Source organism: Dendrobates tinctorius, unplaced genomic scaffold, assembly GCF_039654945.1.
Source record: "Dendrobates tinctorius isolate UK_male_01 unplaced genomic scaffold, ASM3965494v1 ptg000004l, whole genome shotgun sequence".
NCBI lineage: Eukaryota > Metazoa > Chordata > Amphibia > Anura > Dendrobatidae > Dendrobates > Dendrobates tinctorius.
In genome coordinates this window covers 40,718,050-40,730,597 of record NW_027361672.1, presented here as the reverse complement: position 1 = coordinate 40,730,597, position 12,548 = coordinate 40,718,050, and the positions used below count along the sequence as shown (strand labels likewise).

The following is a 12,548-nucleotide window of genomic DNA, read 5'->3' as shown; positions in this document are numbered from 1 at the left end:
TATGCGATCCTATATTAAGGAGGCGTTGGAGAAGGGTCATATTAGACCATCCTCTTCACCCTTAGGTGCTGGGTTTTTTTTCGTGGCCAAAAAGGATGGTTCATTAAGGCCTTGTATTGATTATCGTGCCCTCAACAAAATTACTATTAAATATAATAATAATACATTTTATTTTTATAGCGCCGACATATTCCGCAGCACTTTACATTTCAGAGGGGATTTGTACAGACAATAGACATTACAGCATAACAATAATGACATACAGTAGATTATAACAAATACAAAGAGGAATGAGGGCCCTGCTCGCAAGCTTACAGTCTATGAGGAAAGAGGTAGACACGAAATGTGGGTGGTAACAGTTGCCCTGATTGTATGAACCAGCCATAAAGTGTGTGACAGTACAGACACAGAGGGCTAATGGATGCATAAAGCATGTGGGAACATGATGCAGGAAATCTGGTTATGGTAAAACTTTTGGCTGTGCCACACAGGGATAGATTAGGTTAATGTGTTGAGGCGATAGGCCAGTCTGAATAAATGCGTTTTCAGGGCACGCTTAAAATTGTGGGGATTGGCGACTAATCGTATTGACCTGGGAAGTGCATTCCAAAGAATTGGCGCGGCACGTGTAAAGTCTTGGAGACGGGAGTGGGAGGTTCTGACTATTGAGGATACTAACCTCAGGTCATCAGCAGAACGGAGGGCGCGGGTAGGGTGGTATACTGAAACAAGGGAGGAGATGTAGGGTGGTGCTGAGCCATGGAGGGCTTTGTGGGTGAGGGTAATAAGTTTATACTGAATTCTGGAGTGGATGGGTAGCCAGTGTAATGACTGGCACAAGGTAGAGGCATCGGTGTAGCAATTGGTGAGGAATATGATCCTGGCTGCAGCATTCAAGACAGATTGGAGAGGGGAGAGTTTGGTAAGAGGGAGACCGATTAGAAGAGAGTTACAATAGTCCAGACGAGAATGAATAAGAGAAACAGTAAGAGTTTTTGCAGAGTCAAAAGTAAGAAAAGGTCGAATTCTAGATATGTTTTTGAGGTGCAGATGACTAGAGCGAGCCAGTGATCGAATGTGGGGGGCAAAGGAAAGCTCAGAATCAAGTATGACCCCAAGACAGCGGGCCTGTTGCTGGGGAGTAATAGTGGAGCCACACACAGAAATAGCAATGTCGGGTATAGGTACATTAGTAGAGGGAGGAAACATCAGGAGTTCAGTCTTTGACAGGTTCAGTTTCAGATATAGTGAGGACATGATATTAGACATAGCGTTTAGACAATCGCCGGTGTTTTCTAGAAAGGCTGGCGTGATGTCAGGAGAAGAAGCGTATAATTGGGTGTCATCAGCATAGAGATGGTACTGGAAACCAAATCTACTGATTGTTTGACCAATAGGGGCAGTGTACAAGGAGAAGAGGAGGGGGCCTAGAACCGATCCTTGGGGGACCCCAACAGTAAGGGGAAGGTGAGAGGAGGAGGAACCGGCAAAAGATACAGTAAAGGAGCGGTCGGAGAGATAGGAGGAGAACCAGGAGAGAACGGTATCCTAGAGGCCAATGGAACGGAGCATAGTGAGGAGGAGCTGATGATCCACCGTGTCGAATGCTGCAGAGAGATCCAAGAGAATTAGCATGGAGTAATGACCATTTGATTTAGCTGTTAGCAGATCATTAGAGACTTTAGTGAGGGCAGTTTCAGTGGAGTGTAAAGAGCGGAAACCGGATTGGAGAGGGTCGAGAACAGAGTTTTCTGAGAGATAGCGGATAAGACGGGAGTGGACCAGGCGTTCCAGGAGTTTAGAGATGAAGGGAAGATTAGAGACAGGTCTATAGTTAGCGGCACAGTTTTGGTCGAGGGATGGTTTTTTAAGTAGTGGATGTATGATGGCATGCTTAAATGAGGAGGGAAAAATACCTGAAGAGAGAGAGAGGTTAAATATTTTAGTTAGGTGAGGGGTGACAGCAGGGGAAAGGGACTGGAGGAGATGTGACGGAAATGGGTCACTGGTGCAAGTAGTTGGGCGAGAAGATGCAAGGAGCCTGCTTACTTCTTCTTCTGTGACTGGTTCAAAATCAGAGAGTGAGCTAGATGCAGTGGGGGAGGAAGGACAGTGCATGGTATGTGGTGATTGGGAGATAACTTCCTGTCGAATCTGGTCAATTTTTTCTTTGAAGTAATTGGCCAGATCGTCAGCTCGGAGCTCCGTGGTTGGGGCCTGTACTCTTGGATTGAGTAGAGAATGAAAAGTGTCAAAGAGACGTTTCGGGTTATTGGACAGTGAGGTGATGAGGGTGTTGAAATAGGTTTGTTTGGAGAGGTGAAGGGCAGTGTTGTATGTTCTAAGCATAAACTTAAAATGGATGAAATCTTCGTGTAGATTGGATTTTCTCCACAGACGTTCGGCGCACCTGGAGCATCGCTGCAGGAAGCGTGTTTGCACCGTGTGCCAGGGTTGTCGCCGTCTGCGTTGTGGTGTTCTATTTATAGGGGGTGCAAATTCATCCAGGGCACTTTGAAGTGTTTTATTGTAATGCTTCAATGCGGAATCAGGACATGAGAGGGAGGAGATGGGGGCCAATGAAGACTGCAAGTTCTTCATAAGTTTCTGGGTGTTAATGGCCTGTATGTTTCTATAAGTCTGGACAGTGGGGGTGACCTGAGCAGCCTGGCAGTTCTTTATAGAGAATGAAAGAAGATTGTGGTCAGAGAGCGGGAGAGGGGAGTTTGCAAAATCATCCACTGCACAAAGCCAAGAGAAGACCAAGTCGAGGGAATTTCCATCTTCATGCGTTGGAGAATTAGTAAGCTGCGAAAGGCCAAATGAGGAGGTTAGAGATAAAAGGTGAGTAGCAGATGGGGAGAGGGGAAGAGCAATGGGGATGTTGAAATCGCCCATGATGAGGGTAGGGATGTCACAGGAGAGAAAATGTGGAAGCCAAGTGGCAAAATGATCCAGGAACTGATGGGAGGGGCCGGGAGGACGATACACCACCGCCACTCGCATGGAGAAGGGGGTGTAGAGTCTGACGGCATGGACCTCAAAAGAAGGGAAGACAAGTGAGGGTACTTGAGGGATAACCTGAAAGGTACATTTTGGCGATAGGAGCAGACCAACGCCTCCACCAGCTCTATTGTCTGATCTTGGGGTATGAGAGAAGTGTAGCCCCCCCGTATGAAAGAGCAGCAGCAGCGGTAGTGTCTGACTGCTGGATCCAGGTTTCAGTAAGAGCCAGGATGTTAAGAGAATTAGAAAGGAAGAAGTCATGGATGAAGGAGAGTTTGTTACACACTGAGCGAGAATTCCAAAGTGCACAATTAAGAGAGACAGATGGCAGGCAGGGAATATTAATAAGATTAGAGGGGTTTCTGAGTGTAGCAGTCGGGGGTTTGCCTTTCTATAACATGGGGGACCAGGGTTGGGAGCAATGTCTCCTGCGACTAGGAGAAGGAGGATAGAAAGAGTGAGCAGATGGTTAAGTGATTTGTGAGAGCGTCTCTGATGTAGAATGGTGGGACTGACTTGTATCCGTTACCCCTGATTTCGGATTTATTCTCCAGAGTTAAAGATGCTTGCTGGTTTACCAAGCTTGACCTCAGGGGGCGTATAATCTTATCCGCATTAAGCATGGGGATGAATGGAAGACGGCGTTTAATACTCCGGAGGGACATTTTGAGTACCTGGTGATGCCTTTTGGGCTCACTAATGCCCCTTCTGTCTTCCAGTGCTTCATGAACGATATTTTCCGAGACTTTGTGGATACATTTTTGATTATCTATCTGGATGATATTTTGATCTTCTCCAAGGATTGGGATTCTCATGTGGAACATGTTCGGACTGTGTTCCGGATCTTGAGGGAGAATTCCCTGTATGTCAAAGGATTGAAATGCCTTTTTGGGGTACAGAGGATTTCTTTTTTGGGATTTATTTTGTCTCCGTCAACTATTGAAATGGACCCGGCCAAGGTACAGGCCATTTATGATTGGGTTCAGCCCACTTCTTGAAGGCCCTCCAGAAGTTTTTGGGTTTTGCTAATTTTTATCGGAAATTTATAGCAAAATTTTCTAGTATTGCCAAGCCATTGACTGATCTGACTAAGAAGGGTGCTGATGTGTTGAATTGGTCTCCGGAGGCTGTTTCTTCCTTTCAGGAGCTGAAGCAAAGATTCACTTCTGCCCCGGTTTTGCGGCAACCTGATGTCTCACTCCCGTTCCAGGTAGAGGTGGACGCTTCTGAGATTGGTGCAGGAGCTGTTTGGTGCCAAAAGGATCCTGTAACATCTAAAATGAATCCCTGTGCTTTCTTTTCCCGAAAGTTCTCTCCATCTGAACGTAACTATGATGTGGGGAATCGGGAACTGTTAGCCATGAAATGGGCATTTGAGGAGTGGAGACATTGGTTGGAGGGAGCTAAACATCAAGTCGTGATCCTCACTGACCACAAGAATTTGATTTACCTGGAGTCAGCCAAACGCTTGAACCCTAGACAGGCTAGGTGGGCCTTGTTTTTTTACACGTTTTGATTTTGTGGTCTCTTTTCTTCCTGGCACTAAGAATGTCAAGGCTGACGCTCTCTCTAGGAGCTTTTTTGCTGATTCTCCTGTGGTGACCAAGCCTGCTACCATCTTAGGCGAAGGGGTAGTTCTTTCTGCCATCTTGCCCGATTTGAGACATGCTCTGGAAGAGTTCCAGGAGGACAAACCTGAGCATTTTCCCAGTGGGAAGTTGTATGTTCCAGACCAGTGGAAGAAGAGAGTGATGTCTGAAGTTCATTGCTCTGCATTGGCTGGTCATCCAGGTATTTTTGGTACTAGAGATCTGGTGAGTCGGTCTTTTTGGTGGCCCACCTTGTCTCGTGATGTCAGGAATTTTGTGCAGTCCTGTGGGACTTGCTCCCGGTCTAAACCTTGTTCTCGCTCTAGTGGGTTGTTGATGCCTTTGCCGGTCCCCAGGAGGCCATGGACCCATATTTCAATGGATTTCATCTCTATTATGCCTGTCTCTCAGAGAATGACTGTTATTTGGGTGATTTGTGATAGGTTCTCTAAGATGGTTCATCTTGTACCACTCCCTAAGTTGCCATCTTCCTCTGAGTTGGTGCCCATGTTTTTTCAACAGGTGGTTCGCTTGCACGGGATTCCTGAGAACATTGTATCTGACAGAGGAGTTCAGTTTGTGTCTAGATTTTGGAGGACTTTCTGTTCCAAGCTGGGAATTCAGTTGTCCTTCTCCTCTGCTTTTCACCCTCACACCAATGGGCAGACAGAGAGAACAAACCAGACCTTGGAGTCGTATTTGAGATGTTTTATTTCCGCTGATCAGGATGATTGGGTTTCATTTTTGCCCTTGGCCGAATTTGCTTTAAATAATAGAGCTAGTTCTGCCACTTTGATGTCACCTTTTTTTTGTAACTTTGGGTTTCATCCTCGATTTTCTTCAGGGCAGGAGGAGCCTTCTGCCTGCCCAGGTGATGACACTATGGTGGAGAGAATGCACCAGATCTGGGACCAAGTGGTGGATAAGTTATCTCTCTCCCAGGAAAAGGCCCAGCGGTTTTCCAACCGACATAGGACCATTGGTCCCCAGTTTAAGGTTGGTGATATGGTTTGGTTATCATCAAAAAATATCGCTATGAAGGTGGCTTCTCCTAAGTTTAAGCCTAGATTTATTGGACCTTACAAGATTTTGGAGATTATTTATCCGGTCTCTTTTCGTTTGGCTCTTCCTGTCACATTTAAAATCCATAATGTGTTTCATAAGTCCTTGTTAAAGAGGTTTGTTGAACCAGTAGTTCCTGGGGTGGCACCTCCGGACCCTGTATTGGTTGAAGGTAACATGGAATATGAGGTAGAGAAGATACTGGATTCCCTTCTGGCTAGACGGAGACTCCAGTATTTGGTTAAGTGGAAGGGTTATGGTCAGGAGGATAATTCCTGGGTCTCTGCCTCTGATATTCATGCCAAAAGATTGGTGCGTGCCTTTCATCGGGCTCACCCTGATCGCCCTGGTGGCGTGGATGAGGGTTCGGTGACCCCTCCTCAAGGGGGAGGTACTGTTGTGAGCTCATTTTCCCCTTCACCATTGAGGTCTGATGAACTCCCTCTTCTGGTGAAGGAAGGTAGTGAGGCTGATTACCAAGCATCTGGGCAGGATGATGATGACTGGGTGACGGGAATTGCTGACTGGATAAAAGGCAGCTGACGCCCTTCTGCCTTGCTGGTGATCTCTCTGAGGGATTCTAGGAGACCAGTCTGATTCCTGCTCCTCAAAAGCTAAGTTTTCTGCTCTGTTTTTTGCATTTGTGTTTTGGTTTTGTTTTTCCTTGTTTTTCTGGATTTCTGCCATTCCCTGCTGGGGTGTGCTGAATTCCTTTTTGCTCTGTCTTCAGAAAATACCTGAGCACTGATATAGTCTTTTTGAAGCCTAGCTTCTTCAGGGCTTTTTTCCCTATCAGCTGTTGGCTCTTGTTTTGATAGGGTTTTGGCGGATTACAGACAGCAGCTTTTCTATCCTGTCCTTTGTAGTTAGCTTGGGCCCCATCGTTTGCTCAGCCTATCTTTGTATCTGTGTGAGTGTTTTTTCATCTTGCTTCACCGTCATTATATGTTGGGGGCTGCCTATTGCTTTGGGGTCTGCTCTGGGGCAGTTTAGATTTCCCTTTCTGTCTTTAGGCTATGTAGTTCTCTGGCTGTGATCGAGGGGTCTAGGGCACCGTAGGAACTCCCCACGGCTACTGCTAGTTGTTGTTGATAGGTTCAGGGGTCTGTAATCTGATAGCTGCCAACTTCTCTGGTTTTCTGGACTTAGCTAGTATTTCTGTTTTTGCCTCCTACGGTGACTCATTCATAACATTGAGGGATTCCCAAATGATTATCACTAGGGAATCCAAGTATGTCCAAGGACATGTTTCCCCGGACTATTTAAGTACCAGTGTATTGATGTTGAAGTTAAACTGCAGCAACTCTGGTCAGGCCATTTAAAATGATCAGAGTGGTCTTGTGAAACTGGAGGGTTGTACCGAGCAACAGTCTTAAAGGTATGGACCGACGCCAAGGATCTGAGGTATTCTCGGGTAGAGGGTTCCCTATCCATACGGTCTTTTATGATCACGATCATAAGAGACAACTGTGTACCGGAGGTGACAGGATATTATTTTGTCACCTATTCCCACTGAGAACCAGATACACAGATGGTGATGTTGGATTCTAATCCCTGGAGGTGGGATTTAGTAAATTATGGGGTGGATGTATGAATTGATGGAACTGTGGCGCCCCTGAGGCTCAGTTGCCACAGAGGTACTGCACCTTCCTCTCTCTTTAAAGGTGTAGTGCCCCACCATCATCCAGGTAAGGTGGGAACTCCTTTCCACGCTCCAACACTCGCACCCCACACAACAGGGTAGTTCTGCACAACCACATTGCAGCTCAGTAATTAGAGAGTAGCAGAGCTACTCTGGTGGTTCCCTGCATGGAACACTGGATGTGCTGGGAGGTGGGTGGAGTTTAGATATATAAAAGAGTGGGATAGTGTGGGATTACAGGTTCAGTCTGGGGGGCAGTCTGACAGAAGGTCAGCAAGGAAGGAAGCCACTCAGGAGGAGTGGGGATCCCTGGAAGAAGGGATGGAGGAAGGAGTGCTGCAGCTGCCTCAGTGATCTGAGCCAGCTGGCACGGGAAAGGAAAAGAAGGAGAAAGACGTAGAACTGCAACCTAAGCTTCCATAAGAGAGAGAAAAATCAGTACGGAACGAAGGAGTAGGAGAACAGAGAGGAGACGTGGGTTGGAAGAGGAACCCTGCCTATAGGTTCTCAGCGCAAGGCCAGGGCCCTGTCCCCGAGGTTGTATGGACACTTATGGTTCTGCAGCAGACACCGGTGGAGTAGTTGGCTGTAAATGCACTACTCCCATCTAAGACTTGGGGCACAACAGCAACACGGATAGAGAGCCGGGACTCAGGAGAAGGGAGTCCCTAAAGCAGGCTACAGCTGTCTGCCATACGATTAGAGTTCTTGGGAATATCTGTCAGGAGGAACTCCAGAGTACCACGGTACTGGAGATCTTCACACTTTAAGGCGCAATAGAGGAGTCATTCAGGAAAGGTACATGTTGGTGGAGTGTTGGAGAGGAGTTTTCCATCTGGCCTGGAGGTTGGCTGAGTCTCTGACCCGGAGGACACAGCCCGGAGGCAGGCACCCTTGTGTACCGCAGTCTGAGTAAAGCTTTGGAACTGCAAGCCTCGGTGTCCTCCATTCATTCTTGCGCCAACCCACTCAGCACCGCTACATCTGGGTACCATCTTTTACACTGCCTGCGCCTTTCCACAACCATTACAACTACACTTCCCTGGGACATCAGCCCTGCCTGTGGAGGGCTATACCATCACTGCTACACCATACCATCTGTCCCAGAGGATCTGTCTGCAGCGTCGGCTCAACACCTCCCTTGCTGAGCACCACAGGTGGCGTCACGAACTATTCCATTCCACATTAACTACATATCCATTCCGCCATTGACTTGGGTGGCCAGGGCCACGGTCCGGGTCACTGCTGCTGTGACATATTCCCCCTGACACCGGCCCGGTACCGGGTACCCCACGGCCCTGGGAGGGCGACGCAGAACCTCTAAGACTGAGGAATACAGGAGCAGATACGTGTCTTCTAATTGGACAGACCCCAAAGGCAGTGACATTAACTTCAAAAGCAATATAAATGGTCCGTTTAAGTGACCTTTTTGTGAGGTGGTCATTTACTCAGTGGGTCTAGCTATCCAAATCCAAACTTATCAGGAACCTAGACTGGAGATAATGACCAGTGGTATCAATTCAGGGGTAAAGGTTAAGTATGTGTGACAATAGTAAAGTTCCCCAAAAAGAAAAGAGAACACAAGACCACTATTTGAAGTGCACACCACCAATATATTGTCAAAGGGAAAAAGATAGATAGATAGATAGATAGATAGATAGATAGATAGATAGATAGATAGATAGATAGATAGATAGATATAAACCATATGATAATAGATCAATATACAATATGGTCACATGTAAACAATTAAATCTAGCCTCAATTAATCCTGAAATAGTACTCAAAGTGGAGAACTACAAAACTGGCACACTCTGTTACAGAAGAATCCCCAAATATATGTATAGAGTGTGGAATGCACAGGACATATTCACTGGGAAAAAAAAAATCATGAGAAAAGTAACCTGTCACAGTGTGGCACATTGCACCCTATCCCAATCACATATGCACCCTGATAACAACTATATATATGCATAAACCACTAGCTGATGAGAGGCAAATACATTGTCATGAGTGGTAAAATGAATACAAGGTCAGTTCTTCAAATGGACACACAATAAAGCCCTGGAGTAAATTAGAAATAAAGCACTGGTGGCAAAAGCAAGGAGACTGCATAAAGATAGCAGCACACAGGTATCCCAGTGGGCAAATGTCTGTGTATGTGATGCTATATATTAGGAAGCAGGGGTGGACCTACCGCCCGTGCAGCCCGTTCATTGAACGGGGCCCCCCATCCCCTCCAGCAATGCATTGCCAATTATTTCAAAATTCAAATTAGCCATGTGTAGCGCAAGGAGGAGAGCAGCGCTGCGGGAGCGGGTCTGACTCCTCTAGAGCAGAGTCGGTGTTAGGGGCAGGCAGCTGCCTAGGGCCCCCACTCCCCCAGGGGCCCCCAGCCAGCGGCACATCACGCAGCCGCCTATGGGGCCCCTGTGAGGCAGGGGGGCCCGCCTGCCCCCAGCGCCGACTCCACCCCCCCTGCATTGAAGGAGGCAATGATGGAGCCTGGAGGAGAGAGCGTCAGCTGACGCTCCCTCTCCCATCATTTCCCGCTCTGCCTCTGACACAGCGGGTGCGCGATGACGTTATCGCGCTCTCACTGTGTACCAGGCAGTGCAGGAGAGGAGACAGGAGCCAGGAGCAACGCAGGCACGAGGAGAAGGTGAGGACTGTGGGGTTTTTTTGTTTTTTTTAATCAGTGTGAGTACTGGACTGTGGGGCCATGCTGGGGGGGCTATATACCATGCTTGGCTGTATCATACAATGCTGGGAGGGGCTATATAGCATGCTGGGCTGTATTATACCATGCTGGGGGGCTATATACCATGCTGGGCTGTATTATACCATGCTGGGGGGCTATATACCATGCTGGGCTGTATTATACCATGCTGGGCTGTATTATACCATGCTGGGGGGCTATATACCATGCTGGGCTGTATTATACCATGCTGGGCTGTATTATACCATGCTGGGGGGCTATATACCATGCTGGGGGGCTATATACCATGCTGGGGGGCTATATACCATGCTGGGCTGTATTATACCACGATGGGGCGCTATATACCATGCTGGGCTGTATTATACCATGCTGGGGGGCTATATACCATGCTGGGCTGTTTTATACCATGCTGGGGGGCTATATACCTTGCTGGGCTGTATTATACCATGCTGGGGGGCTATATACCATGCTGGGCTGTATTATACCATGTTAGGGGGCTATATACCATGCTGGGCTGTATTATAGCATGATAGGGGGCTATATACCATGCTGGGCTGTATTATACCATGCTGGGGGGCTATATACCATGCTGGGCTGTATTATACCATGCTGGGGGGGGCTATATACCATGCTGGGCTGTATTATACCATGCTGGGGGGTTATATACCATACTGGGCTGTATTATACCATGCTGTGGGGGCTATATACCATGCTGGGCTGTATTATACTATGTTGGGGGGCTATATACCATGCTGGGCTGTATTATACCATGCTAGGGGGGCTATATACCATGCTGGGGGGCTATATACCATGCTGGGCTGTATTATACCATTCTGGGGGGGGCTATATACCATGCTGGGCTGTATTATACCATGCTGTGGGGGGGCTATATATCATGCTGGGCTGTATTATACCATGCTGGGTTGTATTATACCATGCTGGGGGGGCTATATACCATGCTGGGTTGTATTATACCATGCTGGGCTGTATTATACCATGCTGGGGGGGGCTATATACCATGCTGGGCTGTATTATACCATGCTGGGCTGTATTATACCATGCTGTGGGGGGGGCTATATGTCATGCTGGGCTGTATTATACCATGCTGGGGGGGCTATATACCATGCTGGGTTGTATTATACCATGCTGGGCTGTATTATACCATGCTGTGGGGGGGGCTATATGTCATGCTGGGCTGTATTATACCATGCTGGGGGGGCTATATACCATGCTGGACTGTATTATACCATGCTGGGGGGCTATATACCATGTTGGGCAGTATTATACCATGCTGGGGGGGCTATATACCATGCTGGGCTGTATTATACTATGTTGGGGGCCTATATACCATGCTGGGCTGTATTATACCATGCTAGGGGGGCTATATACCATGCTGGGCTGTATTATACCATTCTGGGGGGGGCTATATACCATGCTGGGCTGTATTATACCATGCTGGGCTGTATTATACAGCCTACCATGATATACAGCCTGTATACCATGGTGGGCTATATACCATGCTGTGCTGTATACCATGGTGGGCTGTATACCATGTGGTGCTGGGCTATATACCATGTGGTGCTGGGCTATATATTATGCGGCTGTGTTATATACCATGGGGGGTACATTTTACATTATATTCTATAGGGGGAGGCTCTGTTATATAATATGGGGGGCTACATTATATTCTATGGGGAGTTGGGCTGTATTATATTCTATTTGGGGCTACATTATATTCTATATGGGGGCTGTATTATATTTATTATATTCTATGGGGGCTGCATTATACTATATAAGGGGCTGCATTATATCCTATGAGGGGGGTTGCCATATATTCTATGTAGGCGCTGCATTATACTATATGTGGGGGACTGCAGTATATTCTATGGGGGGAGTTACATTACATTCTATACAGTTATTATATCCAGCCCTGCATAGCCTCAATATTAGATAACAACAAATAATAAATACCTTTGTTGCCCTATGAAGGGCGGGGGCGGGGCAAAAAATTTCTTGCACAGGGGCCCACTACAGTCTGTGTCCACCCCTGTCAGGAAGGGTATAGAAAAATCACCCCACAAGAATGAAAAAAAGGCAAATACCTATATGTAATGCTGCAGGATGGTTCCCCAGATTCATGAAAGAATCCACTCGCATATCTACCAGGGAGTAATCAAAAGTTCATCCAGGAGGCCAGTACGGAGGAAGCGGGGCATAGAGGCGGGTAGCCCAACGCGTGTGGCCGTTACAGGAACGGCTTCATCAGGGGAAGTGTGAACAGTGTTGTCAGTCAACCTTTAAATACCTTGAGTGTGGATAATCATAGGCAGCATGTGTGTCGCAGCATTCAAGTCCAGAAGTGGAACAGGCAAGGAGCATGGAGGCCAAGCAGACGTCTCTGCCCATAGTTGTCTAGTGCGCACGCGCTGGTAAAATAAACCAGCCCGACTCATCAGACAGCCAAAGAGTGTGTGCACTACGCATGCGCGGCTCCCAGGAGCAGAAATGAGCAAGTAAAAAAGTTGCACAA

General features: G+C 47.3%; 1 long non-coding RNA gene across 2 annotated transcripts in view; it reads right to left on the bottom strand.

Moving 5' to 3' along the window:
• The window catches only part of LOC141080973 (uncharacterized), a 140,521-nt gene extending 128,250 nt beyond the window's left edge, over positions 1–12,271 (bottom strand). For both annotated transcript variants that reach the window (XR_012229278.1, XR_012229284.1), the window contains exon 1: positions 12,121–12,271. This is a non-coding gene — a long non-coding RNA (uncharacterized lncRNA). The remainder of the gene's footprint in view (positions 1–12,120) is intronic.
• Between the last annotated feature and the right edge of the window lie 277 nt (positions 12,272–12,548).